Source organism: Maniola hyperantus, chromosome 25, assembly GCF_902806685.2.
Source record: "Maniola hyperantus chromosome 25, iAphHyp1.2, whole genome shotgun sequence".
In the NCBI taxonomy this organism is placed as follows: Eukaryota; Metazoa; Arthropoda; class Insecta; order Lepidoptera; family Nymphalidae; genus Maniola; species Maniola hyperantus.
In genome coordinates, this window is record NC_048560.1 from 2136532 (window position 1) to 2157973 (window position 21442).

Sequence of the window (21442 nt, forward strand, 5' to 3'; positions counted from 1 at the left end):
CGTTTATTAGTTATCAAATGGCATAATTTCTTTATAAATTCGCGCTTTTTTGATCATATCTCGAAACTTGGTTGTGGTAGTTAACGACACTTTAGCTTTAGGACGGCAGTATTGTCGTACCTACTCCTAGCACAAGCCTGACGCTTAATTGGAGAGGAAACGGGAATATTAGTCATTTAATATGGCTAATATTCTTTAATATTCTTTATATAATATGTAGAAAGTAGAAACACTTTTTAGTTTCTTTAAATAAAAGATTCTATCCATTTACCATTAAACTACCACTAACCATCAATAAGCTACCATTGAGCCTTACCAAAAAAATTCAAACTTTGCAAAACATTCATATCAAATATCGCTAAGAATATTTACTGTCTTCAAACTTAAGAACGTAGTTAAATTAAATTTTTAAAAATAGAATAGACCCCTAACAGACCGCAAGTGGCAATAAAATGGCCCCCGCGCGACTCGCGAGTGCAAAGTTAACGTATCATGGCGACTATTTAATATAACAGCCAGCAGGCGCCCTCTCGAGAACCACTCGGTGGTAATTCAAACAAATGTTGTATTGTAGGGCCATTATTAAAAAGTTATAGGGCCTTCGCGCCTTGTGGTGTCTGTAGTCTATGGTATTTTCTTTTTTTTAATGTAGAGACTGTAAAAGGTTTTTTATTATTGACAGGTTTAGCGCTAGGTAGGTACCTACTAGGTACGAGAAGTGAAGAGTGAAAATGTAATTATATTGACGATGCAATTTAGGACTTAGATAGATCAGTTTTGGCAGTCATGGGTACCTACTTTATCCGTCTAAGTACATGTTTAGTTTCTAGAGTATACACAAACAAACATATTAACTTGAACAATCCATCGCCAGCCCACTAGGTAGGTACAGGTACCTACTGAGCGTAAGTCTCCTCGTCAGAATGAGAAGAGCATAATCCGCCACGCTGACCCTGAGACTGACGCTGAGAACATTATGGAGAACTCTCAGGTATGCAGGTTTCCTCACGATGTTTTACTTCACCGTTCTCCATAATATTCTCAAAAAGATGTGTGAAGTCTGTCAATCCGCACTTGCCCAGCGTGATAGACTATAGCCTAAAGAGATAGAGAGAAAGAGACCCATGCTCAGTAGTTAGCTGTTTAATGATGATGGTGAACTCAATTTGCGTTCCGCAGTCGGGTAATAAATTCCTCGTTACAGGATACCCTATTAAAATCCAAGCAAAGCAATATCAAATAACTTTTCACCGCAATCGAAAACTCATAACCGTCAGATGTATTAGGAAAATGAATAATAAATCCGTACCACAGACAATAGGGGCATTAGGCACCATAGACAAGAGTGATCGCAATTTCCAAGGGGTGGGGGCGCACGGTAACACAATCCGTAGCGTCAACTCTATTATTTATGGATTCTTTAACATGTAAGGACCATCGAATGAGGGGGGCGTTTGAACACAAATATATCGGACATTTGGCGCAAGGAAGTGTTTCTTCTGCCTTGGTGAGCATAGAGAGGGATTTAACTTTTTTTTTCGCGTATACTTGAGGGGCACAGGTTCATACTTCATACGGCGTAATTGGAAAAGTATTAAGTATTGCAATAGGTGCAGTATTTCATCATCATCATTATCAACCGGTAGACGTCCACTGCTGGACACATGTCTCTTGTAGGGTCTTTCACATCCCACAGTCTTGCGCCGCCTGAATCCATCGGTTCCCTGCGACTTGTTTGATGTCGTCTGTCTACCTAGTGGAGGGTCTTCTGACGCTGGATTCTCCTTGCTGGGTCAAACCACCCAATTTAGGTATTCAAAGACCTTGGGAGTTAAGACTCCATTTCTTCAACCTATATGTGCATTGCTCGTTTTAGAATCGTGACGAGTTTGATTTAGGTTTTATAAATCCCATTTTTAAATCTAACTCTTTGATTTTTCGGCATAAAAGTTGCCTATATCACTCTCCATTCTTGCAAAAAATCGGCGTGGTTGCGGCGTGATTGAAGGACAAACCAACAAAAATATACCTACTTTCGAATTTGTAATAATTGGGTTTTCCATTCCATTCCATCAGTCTGTATGCGCCCACTGCTGGACATAGGCTATTGCAAGGTCCTCCGCCTTCCTCTGTATCCATCGCTCTCGGTCACCTTCTTCAGGTCCTCGGTCCAGCGGGCTGGAGGTCGGCCTACACTGCGCTTAACCTTACGTTTTGAGTTAATAATAGGTACAGCTAGTGATATCTAATTAGGTATTATATTGATAGTCACAAATTGTCTTCATTCCCGATATTATCCTCAAATAAGTATTTAAATTGATGAGCATAATTCGTCCGTTGCTTACTCCTTAAAAATTACGATTTCTCCTTAAAAAGGGATGCCAAATTGAAAAGTCGAGTTCCGTGTAATCGAATACCAAATTCGCTCAATGGCAGAACATCAAAGCATCTTAGATTTAATTCGATAAATCGTTCGAAAATTACCGAACGAGCTGAATTGGCATCCCTAGCTTACACGGGAACGTCATTTGCCCATTTGTTTTTAAAAATCGAACTTTATTTTTCTTCTTCGGAATCCTGAATTCGTCTCGGGAAAATTGTCTATGTATTCAAACTTTATTTTTAATCTAACAAAAGACGAATCAGAACTTTTAAGAGAAGTTTTCTTAGTGCACTCCCCAGACCAGCGCTCTCCATACAAACGTATTTAATGGAAGTCTGGCAAACCACAGACACGGATATTAGTTCCTAGAACGTATACTTAGCTACAAAATTTCATTGAGTTTGATTGGTTAATGTTCAAATGAGAGCCCTGAGAGCCAAACTAAGTATGTTTCTTTAGCACACATTACGAATAAACTACTCTTAAAGAAGATGGAGAAAATAATATTCAAACATCCTAAATAAGAAATTAATCTGAGTGACATATCAACGAAGGTACATTTCAAAACAACTGAATCTAAAAACATGTGTGGTTTTGTAGATCCACACTAAAAAGTTTATAATTCTTATTGATATCAAAAATTTATAAAGATTTTGCAAGGAATATACATATTCTGGTATTTTGTTCCTAATTTCAGTTTTACAAAATTATTTTTAGTTAGTAATGTTCATTCAAATAGATTGCATTGCTATTGAAGAGGCAGATTCTAATTTTTATACTTTTTGTAAAAGTTCGATGGTCGATAAATATGATTAAGTATTTTCATGTCTCATAATAATTGTAATTTTTTTGTAGAATAGGTAGATTCTACACTTTTTGCACGAAAAAGGAGGTTGATTGCGAAGTAATAAGAAATTGAATTTGAGTTTTTCAAAAGGATTCGCTCGTTTAGCCTGACAGAGCGTCGCGATTCAATTTCTCGCCGAGTTAGGTAGGAACCGTCCGAAAAGTAAATTTATTGCATTATTCCCGCGTGAATTTGCATCGTTCTTTGATCTATTTTTGTTTCTGAAGATTCTACTACTGATTGTCTTATTGCTTTTTATCATATTTATTATAATTCTAGCTGATGCCCGCGACTTCGTCCGCGTGGAATCAGGTTTTTAAAAACCCCGTGGGAACTCTTTGATTATAAATGCGAAAGTGTTTGTTTGTTGGTTTGTCCTTCAATCACGTCGCAACGGTGCAAAGAATTGACGTGATTTTTTGCATGGGTATAGTTAAAGATACTTACTTAAAGACCTGGAGAGTGACATCATCATCATCATGATCGACCTATCGCCGGCTCACTACAGAGCACAGGTCTCCTCTCAGAGTGGTGAGTGGCTACTTTTTATACCGGAAAATCAAAGAGTTCCCACAGGATTTAAAAAAAACCTAATTCCACGCGAAGTCGCGGGCATCAGCTAGTAATATGATATTTCAAGACTCTACCGCTGGTTTGGAAAACAAAAAGCGATGATAGCCTATGATGATGATGATGATGATGATGATGGTTACCGTGCTGGTCATAGGTCTCTTGTAGGGACTTCCACACGCCACAGTCCTGCGCCGCTTGAATTCAGCGGCTCCCTGCGACTCGTCTGATTTCGTCCGTCCACCTAGTGGGAGGTCTTCCAACGCTGTCTTCCGGTGCGAGGTCGCCATTCTAGCACCTTGGGACCCCAACGTCTATCGGTTGTACGAACTATGTGCCCTGCCCATTGCCACTTCAGCTTCGCAACCCGTTGAGCTATGTCGGTTACTCTAGTTCTCCTACGGATCTTCTCATTTCTGATTTGATCACGTAGAGAAACTCCAAGCATAGCTCTCTCCATCGCCCGCCGAGTTTTCTTATGTTAGAGATTACTTATTATGGATTTTGTACGATGACGTATGAAATGTATCAATTACCTAAACAATTATTTATCTATTTACACTTAAATGTCAATATACCTACCTACTTAAGTTAAGTAAGTGTATATCCGAACGCATTTCCTTTGTTTTCGCGCCTGAGGCCGCCGATTAGCCGCCAATCCTCTTGATTTATTCGATTTTCGAACGCCGCCATTTTAGGTCACGTGCCCATTGCAAATAAGGGATCGGGGAAGTACAGTGTAACCATTTTGTTATACAGGCTGTTTCTTGTTTTTCAACCATACTAATATTATACCTATAAATGTGAAATGTGTCTGTCTGTCTGCTAAGTTTTTACGGCCCATCATTTAAATCCATTTTGACGCAAATTTAAACACCCCACACCACTTTTCATACCATAAGAATGAGAAATATACCTATACGGTGGCGCACTCCTTAAATGGCTCCCCGTAGTCTTATCAGAGAGATAATTTCGCAATAGAAGGAGAGGTGTTTGTCAAATTTTAGACTGCTGTAAGTACCTACCTACTGTGCTAGCTGAATTGTACTTTGCGTCATAACAAGTATACCTACTTATTTCTATTACAGTTATTTATTTGCGCGTGCCTTTGTTCACGTGAGCATTGTCTCTGTCACTCATACCTATGTGACTTTTAGTCAGTCTCGACGACAGAGACAACGCTCTACAAAACCGCTGTCTCTTTCTAAAGGTCGATGTATATTATTTACTGCCGCGGAATAAACCTTCTGTACCTACCTAAATAGTACTAAGATATATTAATTAGCATTCTGTGGTTTAGGCTATACCTTTGTTTTCCTACGGATCTCTTCTTTCCGAATCTAATACTAATTATACCTACTACTACATCGTACCGTACTATGGCATAGAATAAATAATAGGACTGACTATGGTACTAATAAATCGATACTATTTATCAGTAAGTTTGTTATATAAGTTAGAATTAGTTAGAATTCCAGTTTTAAAACAAGCATCCTGTACAAACGTCTACAGAATTGGACACCGTAATTGGAGCACTCAATTTGCGCGCCACTTCCCGCCGCGTGCCGCCGCGTGTCCAATACCCTGCATTCAATTGTCTATGCTCTCCTCTATAATCGAATGTTTTGTCTGTGGTACCCTTTTGAGAAAAAAGAAAACAATAGTCTACTGGCATTAAATATTCATAACTGATGATGGATCGGGTATGTTATCTTCGACGAAATCGCGAGTAGGGATTCGCCCACATAGGATTTTGAGTGAATATTAGGTAGGTATTGTTTTGCCATTGTGTTGACGTATCTTGGAAAAATGATATTATGCTATTCATTAAGAGTATATAAGAGTAAATCAGCGCTGTATGTTTTTGAGGAACAAGGCATACAGCATAATGCTAAGCTGGGACCCTTTTTCCGGTTGTGCCGCACATGGCAGTTTGTTCCGGCGCTTCTTTTTGCTTAAAGCACGTTGGGCTTAATGCTCAGGTGGAAGAAGCGCCGAGATAACCAGCTCTTAGTGACAAGATGTGATGTGTGGCACAGTTTGGAAAATATCGTCTTTTCTTTCTTTCTTGTTATATTTGCTACCGACTTTAAAAAGGGAGGATCTCAATTTGGTGCTTCGGTACTTGATGTCTGCCGTAAAATCTAAATATATAAAAGTAAAACGTGACTGACTGACTGATTTATCAACGCACAGCTCAAACTACTAGACGGATCGGGCTGAAATTTGGCATGCAGATAGCTATTATTACGTAGGCATCCGCTAAGAAAGGATTTTTGAAAATTCAGGCCCTAAGGGGGTGAAATAGGGGGTTGAAATTTGTGTAATCCACGCGGACGAAGTCGCGAGCATAATCTAGTACTTAGATAAATAGGTACATGTAGATAGGTATCATAGGTTCATGCCAGAACCACGCACTGCACACCACACGCAGGTACGTACTAGATAACAGAATATAGGACCACACAGAACTCGCTCACTGAGGGTTCCGTACCATCGTACAAGAAATAACACTTATTAATTTTTTTAATTTTTCGTGTCAGCCATTTTGAGATTTTTGTTATTTGTTGTAATTGTAACGGCAAATGGAAATACACATTCTGTGACAAATTCATTCTCTCTACCTATTACAGTTCACGAACTACAGCCCGCTGACAGACAGACAGACGGACAGACGGACAGCGGAGGCTTAGTAGTAGGGTCCTGTTGGCACTATTCGGGTAAGGAACCCTAAAAACTAGCTAATTTTATTAGACATTCATTTCTTCATGCGATGTTATCTTTCAACAATTTGAGTTAAAGAGTTAACACAAAAAATATGACTAAATTGCTGTAGCCGAGGTCAAAACCGTTGTTAAAATAAAATTATTTTGAAAATCTTTAATTCCGTGACAAATTACGGGTCAACGAAGTCAAATGCATCAAAAATAATAGGTAGGTATTTTAAGTGTCGAAAATATAATTGGGGGTTTTTAAAAGATAAGTTTTTATTTAATAAGTATCTTTTAACTCTGAAAAGTGACTAAGTACACTAATAAACATATTGAATTAATCTTTCATTTTAATAATCAAAGTAGGCATGGGAGATTAGATTTTAGGTCGCTAGATTAAGTACTAATTAATTTGGTATCCATATTACATACCTAATTGTATTTTAAGTAGATAAATAATTAACCTGATTAATTTTTAAACACCTAATGCCGGATTATATATAATGTTTTTGAATATAAATAATTAATTGACTTAATTAAATCTAGATTTTTTTTTTTTTTTTTTATTAGTTATGTTTTTTTTTTTTTTTTAATACAATAAAACTTAAAGCTAGCCTTATCTAATTACTATATAAATCATGACCGCGTGGAATGGTGCCAAGAATACTGGCTGCATTTCCGCGCTGGACAGCTAGGCTGATCCGCTGCGCAAAAAATGAGCCAGCCCTTCTGTCACCAGTTGAGGCTATTAATCGCGGTGAAATGTCTCGTAAAAAATTTTTAGCACTAAGACTCCATGGCCCCAGGGTCTCCACGGCAAACGGCACAAAAATGTAACTCTCTATAAGAGAGGCATACTTGCGCCGCTTGCCGTTTTCAGCTGTTTCTGCTGCGGCTCCCGGTCTTGATGCTGTCTTCCTGATATGACACGGGGCCAATGTGTCAACGCAAGTTGCGTCCCACATTAGCGCCCGTCCCCGTTCCCAGGGAACCAGCGTCAATCCATCAGGTCTCTTGCCATCATCCCGACTAATCCCTGCCGGCTCAATGAGCGCAGGAATATTTATGGTGGCAAGAGCTCTTTTAATTGTATCGTTAAGAGAGCCATGCCTAAACAGCCTACCGGAGATATTGATAAATAAATAACTATAATCTAGATTAAAGTTGGATTTGAAATACCTATTATATTCGGTAATTCAATTATTAAGTAATTTTGTTCATAAATAATAATAAATATTAATTTCATATATTTTAATGCTAATGCATAACGAACTTTTAGCCGAAAATTTTGATTAATTTTCTTGATAGGGTTTGTTATCTAAGTATTATACCTAGTAGTAGATACCTACTAATAAATAAAATTAAAGTGTCTGTCTGTAATTTCGAAATAACTACCACAAATTGAGCTCATATTATAGAATAGAATAGAATATGTTTTTATTCAAGTAGACTTTTTACAAGCGCTTTCGATATTTCGATATACCTATTCGTTTATGGTTATAATATAACAGAATCGCACATTTTTAAAATTTTTGTCTGCTTGTCTGTCTGTTTTGAATCTGCTAATCTTCGGAACGGCTGAACCTATTTGATGGACTTTCACAGACAAGTAGAGGGTTAACCAAGGCTACTAATATAGGCTACTTTTTAACCGACTAAATAAAGGGGAGTTGTGTTTTTCTACCTATGTAAGTAGGTACACCATTCTCATTCAGAGAGGATATACCCGTGGTCAGTAGGAGGACCGACGATGGTTTGAGATGATCATCATAAAACTTGCTATTTATCAAACAATGTTTTTTTCTTCACGCTTCAAAAAGATGGCAAAGGACCGACGACATAAAGCCGCGTTCGGGTTTGAAAAAAAATAAAAATTTCCGAACGCGAAAAAATATCAGATGGATTAAAGAAGCACGCTCCATTGCCGATTATAATTTTGTCGGGTAGTACCTACTACCTACCTATATTGGTAACTTTTTTACCTTTTCGCGAACCTTTTTTCGCTAATCTGCACCAGATGCGAGCAAAATAGTATTTAATTGGGACGTCTTTCAAGGAATTTTTTGAACCCTTGAAGGAAACGTTCGGAAAGATTGTCCCCTTTTTTATTTATAGCCGTGTAATGTGCCATGCATAATCCTGCACGACCTGAAAGTTAAAATTGTCTTTGGAAAATAAGTACCTAGTTTTGTTTTTTTTCCAAAAATTAAAAAGAAAGAGTTGTTTTGTCTCGGTTATTTCATGTTGTGTGCAATAACTGGTGTTTATATATCTATCTATAACTTAGTAACTAATACCTATTACCTAACTAATAAAATAAGTAGGTACCTAGGTAGGTACCTAACCATTTATTAATTTGGTAGCATAAAATTCATGCTATTTCTTGAAAATACTATCTACAAAACTCTAACAAAACCGAAAACAATAGGTACCTATTATCTATTTATGGCAAGGTATTTTTTACCTACTTACATGTAGTTACTGAAATGTTTATTACTTACTTAATTTTACAATTTATTATAGATCTGATCTGTAAAGCTAAAAATTAATATTTATCGCCAACAAACAGATATCAAGATTCCTTTAAAAAGTCTACAAATTCTACAATGCAACACAAGGTTAATCTCGTTTTATATATTTCCTGTCCGACAAGCATTTTGTATAAGGAAGCGCATCCGTTACATTGTTGCCAACATTAAATTCCCTATCACTCTAAAATACCGTACCTAATCCAATTATTAAAAAAATCACAGATCTATAATAACACAAAACCTTCCGATCGGCCAGGAAATGTAAGAAAAAAACAAATAAAAGAGATAACCCCCATAATTCACAATTAAAAACGGCTACTGGTCATGGCCGAAAGTATACATAATAAATTTCTTCCTTAAAAAGGTTCGGCTGAAAGAGGCAGGATACCGGCACAATGGCGGGGCAGCCTCGGCCGCGGTGGGTTAAAAAAAATAAAGTTGTTTATGGTTATTCCGCCGCCAACGCTACGGGTGCGAGTTTAAATTTAGAACTCTAGAAGCCATTGCAGCACTACAATAAAAGTGTAAATGTAAAGTAAAATACTTCGTACTTAATGTTGATTTGAAAGATATTTCCAAGAATATACTTACTTACGTTCTTAAGTAAGTACTTATTCTACAAAAGTCTGATAGGTAAGTGGTAAAAGCGAAATAAAGTATTATTTCATTACTTCACTGAAATCGTTTCGGTGATTTTGCTTCATTTTGAGCCACCTTTTTCCTTTTTTAATTAAAGTTTATTGTGAATCATGAAACATGGCAACTCTTTTAAAAAATTCCGTTTGTTTGTAGTCAAAGATATTATTAATAAGTAAACTAATAGTGAATCAACTTAAAACTGGTTCTACTTACGATTAGTTTGGGATGCAGATTCTATAAAAATGAACCGATAGAAACTCTAGATTATAGAGAAATGGGTTAGAAAAACAAACTGAGGATACTGAATTTTTGTGATATTGCTGATTTTAAAAACATCTACTTTTGAAGTATTATTCTATTCTACTAATATTATAAATGCGAGGCGAGTCCTTTTTACGCACAATACATACCCAACTTTTTTTTTTTTGACACTTACTGTTAGAGATTTTTAATAAAAATATTACAATAAAACTTAAAGCTAGTCTTATCACTTTTTTTTCTTAAATTCACAAAATCTTATGTTCTAATGTTGGCCTTACTGCTAAAAACAGATATGCAAATCTACAAACCATGGATGTAGGAAGTAATAATTTGCTACAAACAAATTAATCATCACGAATGCACAAATACACCTGTGCACACGGACATAGGTTATAGGTACCTAGTTAGAAAAAAATTAAAAAAAAGTTCATTCAAAAACGGAACTGCATTCTACACATTTCGGACAAAGGGCATTTGACGTAAGGTAAAGGCCGGTAGACACGTTCCCACGTTTTTTAGAGATCCCTAGACAAATAGCTGACGCCTTTACAAATTGCTTACCTATACCTCACTCAATTTTAGACTTGCCTTTAAATAGGTATGGTACACGTCAGGTCGAGATGGCAATCGGGCTGAGGATGTCTTGCACTCCCGCACAGCCCCAGCTATAATCCGGTGCGGGATAGCGCGGGTGACGTGCGGGTGTGCGGGGGCGTCCTCCCGCCTCATACTCCGATTGCCATCTCGATACTATAGGTAAGTAGGTAGGTACAGTACACAAGTTTAAAAAAATCTATTAAAATTAATATGCTCCTAAAAAAGAATATGGAAATAGATATAATATGATCGAAGATTACGTATAGGTATGATAAAAAAGCTTGGATTTTACTCGCTCCAGGCCTCATAAGAAAGTTCAGAGTCACTCAGAGAGCTATGCTTGGAATTTCTCTACGTGATCAAATCAGAAATGAGGAGATCCGTAGGAGAATCAAAGTAACCGACAAAGTTCAACGGGTTCAGTGAAGCTGAAGAGGCAATGGACATGGCACATAGTTTGAAAACTCGATACACATTGGGGTCAAAAGGTACCTACTAGACTGAAAACCTCGGACCGGAAAACGCAGCGTTGGAAGACCCCTCCACTAGGTGGACAGATGGCATCGAACAACTCGCAGAGAGTCGTTGAAGAGCGGCGGCGGCGCGAGACCGCGGCGTGTGGTCATAGGTCCCTACAAAAGAGCTATGTCCAGTCAGTCCAGCTGCGGACGTCTATCGGTTGATTTGATGAGGGCTAGGCTTTATTTATACGGAACACATTATAAGTTTCGACTCGAACCTCGCCTGATTTCTACTTCCTTTATTTATCATCTATCTATGACAACAAATAGGTAAGTTTCGGAGGTGTGAATGTTTCCTTCACACTCTATACCTACTTAATTGCGAGCATTTAAGTTTTTTTGATGTGACGAAAACAAATTGATTTTTATTTTTATTTTGTAAGCAAGCTACAATTAGGTAAAACTTAAACCAGAAACATTTTGGTTTAAGTTTTACCCATGAAATGGATGTCACATATTAAATAAAAGGAAAAGGTGACTGACTGACTGATATATCAACGCACAGCCTAACCCCAAATTTTTTTAGTATGAAGCCAAAACTGCAGTATCGATCTTAGTTTGATTGGTTTGAAACGGACTTACTATATTAGTGGGTTTGAAACTAGATCTAATAATGACTGACGTGTCACGTGTGTGACATGAATCATCATCATCATCAACCGATAGACGTCCACAGCTGAACTTAATACCTATGTCTCTTGTAGGCACTTCCACACGCCAACGGTCTTACGTTGCTGCCATCTAGCGGCTCCCTGCGACTCGCTTGATGGTGGTACTGGTCTTTGAACGCTGCGTTTTCCGGTGTGAGGTCGCCTTTCTAGCATTTTGGGACCCAAACGATCGATTTTTCGCTGCCTATCGCTATTTCAGCATCGAAACCCGTTGAGCTATGCTGTGTCAGACGTCGGTTACTCTGAAAAGATTCAATTTTGACTGACGTGTTTGACATGCGCCCACCCTAATCACCAATACTGTTATTAAGTAGTTATTAGTAATATCACATATACCTGTGCCTCATTATATCCTTTTTTATCGGTGATCACGCCGATAAAAAAGAAAATAATAAGGTACCAAATATGCCCGTACCCATATCCCACGCCACCGGGGACATTAAAAAAGTAATTGATAAAAAAGAATTAATAATCCATATCCCCAGAGGATTACACGACAAACGCATTTTAGACGTTGGCCACACTGAATCATAATACAAACAAAAAATGTAAAATTGTCTATGATCGAAATTCAAAAAAGGATTCCATTTGACAAATTCAAAAGGCGTGATTCGATCGATTCAAACGTCATCGTCATTGCGCACAAGTGCTGCCACCTGTAGGGATCTAGCGTGTGAATCACATTTTATCGATCTATTTATCGTCGATCAATGATTTGGCGGAAATTATTACAATGAATGTTCCTCTTGGGATGCCATTTTTAGATTTGACGCGGGTGGACAAGTCGCAAGGTTCATAACAAAATTTGAAAAAAGTTTAATTTTTTTTTCGTTAAGATCATTTTTTTAATTTCCTAAGGGATTTCCAAAAAATTTGTATGTACCTACTACTACGTATTTCGCTATAACTACGCGATTATAGAAGCTTTTTGAACCTAATGTACGTCCAAAATCGAACATAGACTCTGCAAAACAATTATGTGGGTAAGTAGGTAGGTATAGGTAAGTAAATAGGTACTTGCCATACATGACATACCTAGTTTATTCCGGCGCTTCTTCTGCTTGAGGCCTTTGTTTGGCTTTTAATGCTCAAGTGTTAGAAGCGCCGCGCGGGCTAAACAAACCCTTCGGTAGGTGTAGGTAGACCTGTGGCCCTACCGCGGTTGTTTGACAGCTACAATGTCACGATCGTAATCATCTCTGATTGGTTAATGCTCGCTCACTATTGGCCACAATGTATTGTTGCAACAAGAATCGCAGAAATTCAGCCAATCAGAACAATTGAGATTGTAATAATGATTGATGCAGGTTTTAGACAATCGCCCTACAGCAGCGCGATTGCGGTAGAATGACAGCTACAATATCACGATCGCAATTAGCTTTCGTTGACGCTCACTCACTATTGGCTACAATGCATTGTTGCAACAAGAATAGCACGAATTCAGCCAATCACAACAATTGAGATTGTAATAATGATTGATGCAGGATTTTACGAAATCGCCCTACAGGATCTCATGAAATGAAATTCCAAATTCAGCATACTGTAGGTACTCCGCGAACACCCCATGTACGTAGTAGGTAGGTACTCTGTGGTGAATATTAATAATTCACCACAATATTCACCACCATAGGGTGGTGAATATTGTGGATTATCAGTACCCTTATTATAAATGCGAAAGTGTGTTGGTTTGTCCTTCCATCACGTCGCAACGGTGCAAGGGATTGACGTGATTTTTGCATGGGTATAGATAAAGACCTGGAGAGTGACATAGGCTACTTTTTATCCCGATGTACCTACATAGTACTCTGTAGTGAATATTAATAATTCACCACAATATTCACCACCATAGGGACCATAGGGCATAGATTATCAGTACCTTTATTATAAATGCGAAAGTGTGTTTGTTTGTTGGTTTGCCATTCAATCACGTCGCAACGGTGCAACGGATTGACGTGATTTTTTGCATGGTTATAGTCAAAGACCTGGAGAGTGACATAGGCTACTCTTTATCTCGGAAAATCAAAGATTTCCCACGGGAATTTTAAAAACTTAAATATGCGCGAACGAAGTCGCGGGAATATTTTAATAAAAAAAGAAGACTTTGTTATAATCTTAGGTACCTACATTATGCATACCTACCAACTTAGTTTATTAGAAATTAGAATAACACTAAAATAACTACTTGAGAATTGACACCTTAAAATCCCCGAACAGGTTGAGTGGAGTAAGAGCCCGCGAGGGCCAGTCCTTCGTTATTTTATAAACGCTGAAAGCTGCATATTGTCCCCAACACAGGGAGGAACGATCCGCAACCATGAAGTTCGGATCCTGGTGGCTTTGGCCTTTGGCCGATAACAGGTTACAAAGGTGTAAAAATCTTACGTCAAAGTATACAGTGGGGCCGATTCTCATGTACACAATCTCTAAACTAAACTAAATTAACAGGTCTAAATTTAGTGCCATCCTTTTCCCCAAGCAACATTATGAAAGGGATAGCATTAGATTTAGACATGCCATTTTAGTTTAGTTTAGAGATTGTGTACAATGGAATTAGCCACATTGTCATTTTTTTAAATACTTAGGTACCAATCTCCTCCCTCGAGCTACTTGACATTGGCGAAGTGCATTGTGCTGGTCTGTCACTACAAAAAGCCACTAAGCAAGAAAAGAAGAAGAAGAAATCACGTCATGAGTTGCCATACACTTAGTGTCATGGCACTCCCTGCCAGACACCCTTAAAGTTTAAATTGGTTTGGGCTAGGGACAATAAAATAAATACTTAAATAAATAAAGGTTTATTCAGCTCACAAAACAATACAAGAAAAAAAAATATCTACCTATAAGTATATAAATATAATAGTTAACTATACTTAACAAAATGTTAAAAATTAAAAATTAAAACTGGGTATAACCTTAAAACAACGAACTAGAAAGTACTAAAAACAAAAATGCGATGTCTTGTTTGAACTGAAGGGGCTACTGCATCAGCATGATGCAAATGCAACACGCAGAGAAACATTCAGCTTTTATAAAATAACGAAGGTCTGGCACGCGCTGGCTCTCTCTCTATCACGAAACGTCAAACAATACTTAATTTATTAATAACAAAAAAAAATCTAATCAAAATTTTTGTCGAAATTCGAATTTCATGTTAAGCCCACCCTGTCATCTGAACCGAGCGAACCAAATGTCAAACGTGAATGAAAATGTGACACACATGTCAAATATATTTTTTTTCTTTAATTTTTTTTCGACGACCCAATGGTTTTCGATATTCGACCAGCGAGATGTCAAATTAGACGCCGCGTGTCAATGATATACTGAAAAGCTAGATAATATGTATCTAAGTATTTCAGGAATTTAGAAAGGAATAGAATAGAAAAATGTTTATTCGAGGCTTCAGCATAGGTAATATCGTCTTAAAAAAAATATTCAATTAAACTTTTACAATTGTTTTGAATCTATCTATCATCTACCATGCATCTATCTACCACTGGTTCGGAATGCCTTTCCTACCGAGATGAACCAGCATTGAATTTTCAAAAATCTTTTCTTAGCGGTTGTCTAAGTCATAATAGCCGATCCGTAATTTGATCTGTGTCATAGTAGCTATCTGCATGCCAAATTTCAGTCGGATCCGTCTAGTAGTTTGAGCTGTGCGTTGATAGATCAGTCAGCTTTTCCTTTTTATAGACTTTTACTAATAAGCAGGGCCGTCTTTACCCGAGGGTTCAACGGGTGCGGTGCTCCCGGGCGCAGAGTAGGTACTGGAGGCGCAAGGCGACCGCCATCGATAGGTACCTAATACACTGAGACCACGCGAGCGGAGCCGCGGGCACAGCCAGTGGCGTAAAAGCTTAACTTTATGTAATATCTTGGGTTTCGTGGACCTCCATCTATGTCCCTTGGTCCAATATTAACACTTTGGCTGCGCGAGCTAATCCGGACAATTATTCTCTTTTTTCTCTCTCCGCGTGTCGGGTGACGCGCGGGTAATCCTTTTAAAGGAAGGCTCTTAGGTGCATCGCGTTACTTCATGGAAAAAAGCTGTAATAGGAGAGCTGGAATGCGAGCTAATTGTAGAATACCTATCGCACCTACTCAGGTAAAGTGTTACCAAAATACAGTAGGGCGATTTCGTAAAACCTGCATCAATTATTGTTACAATCTCAATAGGCTAGTTGACACTTTTTTTAAGTTGGTCTTAAATGGTTAATATTTGTCCTATTAGATCAAAAAAATTAACACTATATTTTTTTGCGCCCTAAAAACCGTAAAACTTTAATTTAAAAATATATTTTTCTTAGACAGGTGAAAACACTGTCGGCCATGTTTGGCCCATAGATTATCTGTGCTCTGACGTCATGCATTTGTAAACAACAGCATAACCTCCCAAAGTTTAATAAACATGACTTCTATACTAGTTTACATGAAAAATATAGTAATTATCGTTATTGTATCATCCGAGAATGTAAAAAACGCATCGATAAAGACCACAGGAAAGTTGTGGATTAGAGTGCCCAGTGAAATAAATATACGTAACACGCGAAGACTTGCTTAAAGGGATCCTATATGACAAAGACTTCAACCCAAATTTATTTTTGCAAAGATCAGTTTGTTGTAAGTCTTACTTAATAACTTATTCAATTTATAAAGAGAAAACGATATTTTTTTACGTTTACTATGAGTTTTTAGAAATATATAAAAACTAGCTTATGCTCGTGACTTCGCCCGCGTGGACTTCATAAATTTCAAACCCCCATTTAACCCACTCAGGGGTGGAATTTCAAAAAATCCTTTCCTAGTGGATACCTTCTCTTTACCTACAAAGAACACACCCACCAAATTTCATGTATCTAGGACCAGCTGTTTAGATGTTTAGGCTGTGCGTTGATATATAAGTTAGTCAGGAATTTTAAATTTTATATATATCGATACTACGTTAGTCCCCGCGTGACATAGGGATGACATTTCTTTGTTTACATATTTAATGACGTCACATCATGGCTGACAGCGTTTTCTGCGTTTCAAATAAAAATAAAAACTGTATTTTTTTAAATTGGTTTTATATATCCATCCTGCGTTTTTAAAATTTTTTTTTGATATGTTTCGTTGTCTTAAGCAAAATACTATAATAAATAATCATTTATTGGACGAAATTAGATATGAGTTAAGTAGCCTATTGTTCTGATTGGCTGAATTTGGGCTATTCGAGTTGCAACAATGCATTGTAGCCATTAGTGAGCGAGCGTCAACCAATCAGAGGGGATTGCGATCGTGACATTGTAGCTGTCTAAAAATTGCTGGAGCAAGCTTTCACATTGCCGGGATGCCCAGGAGTCGTCACGGTAATCGAACCCACTACCTTGGACACATAATTATACTTAGATAAGCTAGCACGTGAACCAGAAACACAAAAGGTAGCTACCATTTTTTAATCCATTACGCATTCTAAATCTAGATAAAATGCTAACAATGAAATCGTATGCTGCTAGCATCGATATAAATGACAAGATATGGTCAAGCGAGCAAAATTTTTCACGGTTTTGGACCCAAATAAATCAGCGCCACCTCTTAGATACTAATGAACGACCCGTTTGAAATCCAGACGTCACTGAGGTTGCATTGGTGCTAAAGCACCACTGAGTCGGTGCCATTTTGTTTGTACAATAGCCCTGTCCACACGAAGTAATATGTAAGTCAATGGCTGCTAGCGTGAATCGGTAGAACTTGTGTTCCAAATAAGTATACAGATATCGATCAAAGCCAGCGTGACAGTTGTCAAATATCAAAATATTTTGTGCGCGCTTTTTCTGATGCGTCACTTCTTGTCTATTGCCAGGGTAAGCACTTATCTAGCAATTTAATTTTCATATTTTTTACCCGACTGCGGGCGTAAGTAAATAATTATTAGATATAATAGGTATGTACATAGTTAATTATTATCTATCTGTCTAGACAGATAGGGCCAAATAAGTACATAAATATCTATTAAATAGATGAAGGCCCAAGACAGGGGTCTGCCCGCGAAATTCAAATTTAATTTGGTTATTCACAATTTGTAAACTAATGCGACAAAGGAGACTTATGATATATCTCGCCCCTAGCAATATCATCTTCACAGGTTTATATAAAAATCTTTACTTGAAAGTGTCCAGTTTGAGAAATTATTCAAAATAATGACTAATTTGTGAGTAGCTCACGTCAAACTCATTATTTTGACTAATTTTTTAAACGATGAAATTGCTAGGGGCGGAATTTGAATGCCATAAGCCTACTTTGTCGTATAAGTTTACAAATTGCGAAAAATTAAATTAAATTTAAATTTCACAAAATGTAGAGGTACGTGTCCGGCATCGAACCCCAGACCCCCCCCCCCCCCCCCCCCAAAGAGGCTAAGACTGACTGACTGACTGATGTCATAACCGCTAGGCTATTACCACTTTTTGTACGTTTGTTTTGTAGAGCCTGAATGAGGTTTGACAGCCCTGCAACTGCTCCACTTTCGATTCAAAAATCGAACGCGCCGCGGTGTCTATGGTGGAGTTTTTATTTTTTTCTAATTTCGGGCCACAGTACCCGGCTGGCAGGCAAAGGTTGTTTATTTGTACAGGCCATAGGCATAATGGTATTGTTTGTGGACATGGCTTCCACACTGGGTGACATACACTTCGGAATGTTAACGTGGGTAGGAATTACAATTAAAAATTATTGAGCAACTTTATTTTGATTTCAAATAAAATTAATTCTTTTATTTAAAGACGGACAGTAGGTACGCTAAATAATTATTGAAAAAAATGTGTAAGTATGTAGTGTTATGTACCTATATTCTTAGTTACAAGAAAATTGGTGATCTACACAATAGGCTAACTAGAAACAGAAACAAACTTGCAGCTCCTGCCTTCCGCCTCAGGAAAGTCCAAAAGTCATTTATGGGTATTGGTATTACCTTTTATAATAAAATCCCGCAAACTATTTTGGACTTACCTTTGCACAAGTTTAAAAAATCTATTAAAAATATGCTCCTGAAAAAAGCATATTACACAATTGAAGATTATCTAAATGATAAAAGAGCGTCGATTTGACCTGCAGCTCGTTCCAGCAACGCACACTGCAAATACTATTTTATACATGGCATAATTTTGTACCTATATCAAATATTTGAAAAGAGCAACCGCCGAGTTTCTTGCTGGTTCTTCTCGGCAGGAAAGGCATTCCGAACCAGTGGTAGATGCATCGGACTATTCGTAAGCACTTGTAAAAGTTTATACGAATAAAAAAGATTTTCATTTTTTTTCATTTTTTTCATTTTATATGCTGGCGACTTCGTCCGCGTGGACTACACAAATTTCAAACCTCTATTTCACCCCCTTAGGGGTTTAATTTTCAAAAATCCTTTCTTAGCGGATGCCTACGTCACAATAGAGCTATCTACATGCCAAATTTCAGCCCGATCCGTCCAGTTTGAGCTGTGCGTTGATAAATCAGTCAGTCAGTCCGTCAGACTGACTGAGTGACTGACCGATCTATCAACGGCAATGTGGCAATCGGGGTATGGGGTACCGTACTGGGTTAACGCGGGGGCTGTGCCGGTGTGCAGGGCATTCTCTCCCTGATTGCCATTTCGACCTGTCGCGTACCTACTATTTATTTAATGTTTCAAGACGAGTGTAGTAATTAAGTTAGCATAGACAAGCTGGGCAGTGTCGATGTCGGGCCCGCAGCACCCCGCAGCACCCTGCAGCACCCCGCAGCCCGCTAGCCGCTCGATAGTAGACGAAGCCCGCCGGGAAGCCCCACGGAAACGCTAACTACACCGGTGTCACACGCCTCTACAGGGTGCTACTTCAGTTTACATACATCATACCCATCGCCGGTCCACTACTGAGCATGGGTCATCAGTCTGCCACTGTCAGTTCGGATTGGCAGGCTTCACATCTTTTTTTTCTAAAAAAATATTAGCTAAGTTTATCATGCTGACTATTAGAGTAGGTACGACAATAGTGCAACGGGTGGGGTTTGAACCGGCGACCTTTCGAGTTTCAGTCCGCTCCTTTAACCGTTGAGCTATCGAGGCTCTTTGAGAACATTATGGAGAACTCTCAGGCATGCAGGTTTCCTCACGATGTTATCCTTCTAGGTTAGCCCGCTTCCATCTTAGACTTCATTTGTATCTTAATTAAAAATAGATATTAAAAAACAATTAAGCACCTAATTATTTGAAAAATAAATAAATTTGTTACTTACTAGCTTATGCCCGCGACTTCGATCGCATGGACTACACAGACTCCTATTTTATCCCTATAGATAGGGCGTTTGTGCACTCATCCGTGAAATCACGGATTCCGTATAAATACGAATCGAATGAGACGGCCACTTCAAAGAATCACGGATACGAACCGAATACGAATGAGTGCACAAACGCCCTTAGGGCCTTTGTGCTTTGTGCAGCTGTGCGTTGATAGCTCAATCAGTCAGCTTTTCGTTTATTATAACTAGCTTATGCTCGCGACTTCGTCCACGTGGACTACACAAATTTCAAACCCCTATTTCACCCCCGTAGGGGTTGAATTTTCAAAAATCCTTTCTTAGCCGATGCCTACATCATAATAGCTATCTCTCTCTCCGGTCGTTCCTTCATTGCTGAAGATCGTGGTCCTGGCAACCTGCCCTCGAATGGATTAAGTATCTGTTTCCACCGGCTTCTGTTGGTCATTTTCGCAATGTGATAACATCCACACCTGCTGGACTCCTTTACCTGGTCGGACCACCTAGTTGGTGAGCGGCCTCTCGGTCTTTTGCCCTCAGTGTTGCCCGTCACTATGAGCTTTTCTAAGCTGTCATCCCCCCGCCGTATGATGTGGCCGAAATATGAGAGCAATCGTGGGTAACATGGAGGAGAGTCGAGCAGTGATTCCGAGTTGCGAAAGGATAGACACGTTTGTGCGCTTGGCAGCTATATAATTGCTATCTGCAGGCCAAATTTTAGCCCGATCCATCCAGTAGTTTGAGCTGTGTGTTGATAGATCAGTCAGTCAGTCAGTCAGTCACCTTTTCCTTTTATATATTTAGAAAGATGTGAGTCTAGAAAATACAACATGCTGTATAACATCGATAGCGTTGCAAAGCGCTATTTTTAAATGTCATTATTGAGATCTGTTAATGTATAGCCTTCGCTTGCTTGCACCTTGTGTACTGCACGTAGGTACATCATGATCGCCCCGTCGTCGCCCCACTACTGAGCACGGGTCTCCTCTCAGAGTGAGAAGGGTTAAGGCCATTATTATTATACTATTTATTATTTAATTAGAACGGCCATAAAGCCCAATTACACTAATTAAACTACGAGTACTAACTAACATAAACTTACAAAAATTGTTAAAATTAGGTATAAATTTTAAAAAGCAAAATTATAAATTTTCACAAAAGTGCAAAATCTGACCCATGAGGTCAGCCCATTTGTCAGCAAATATGTCACAGCGAGGGGACTCCTTCAGCAGCGCGTTGAGCGCAGCCAAAGTGCGCGGTATGGGTGACCTGGAACGCGCTACCGTGCGATTAAACGGACTTACGAAAAATTTGCGCGGTGGCGGAGATAGCTGTAATTAGAGGGTGCATAAATGCAGCAGAGCTTGTTGTGTAGTTCAGAGCAGTCGATCACACCGCTAAGAATCTTGCAAATTGTACCAATTTGGTCGCAGTCTCTTCGGG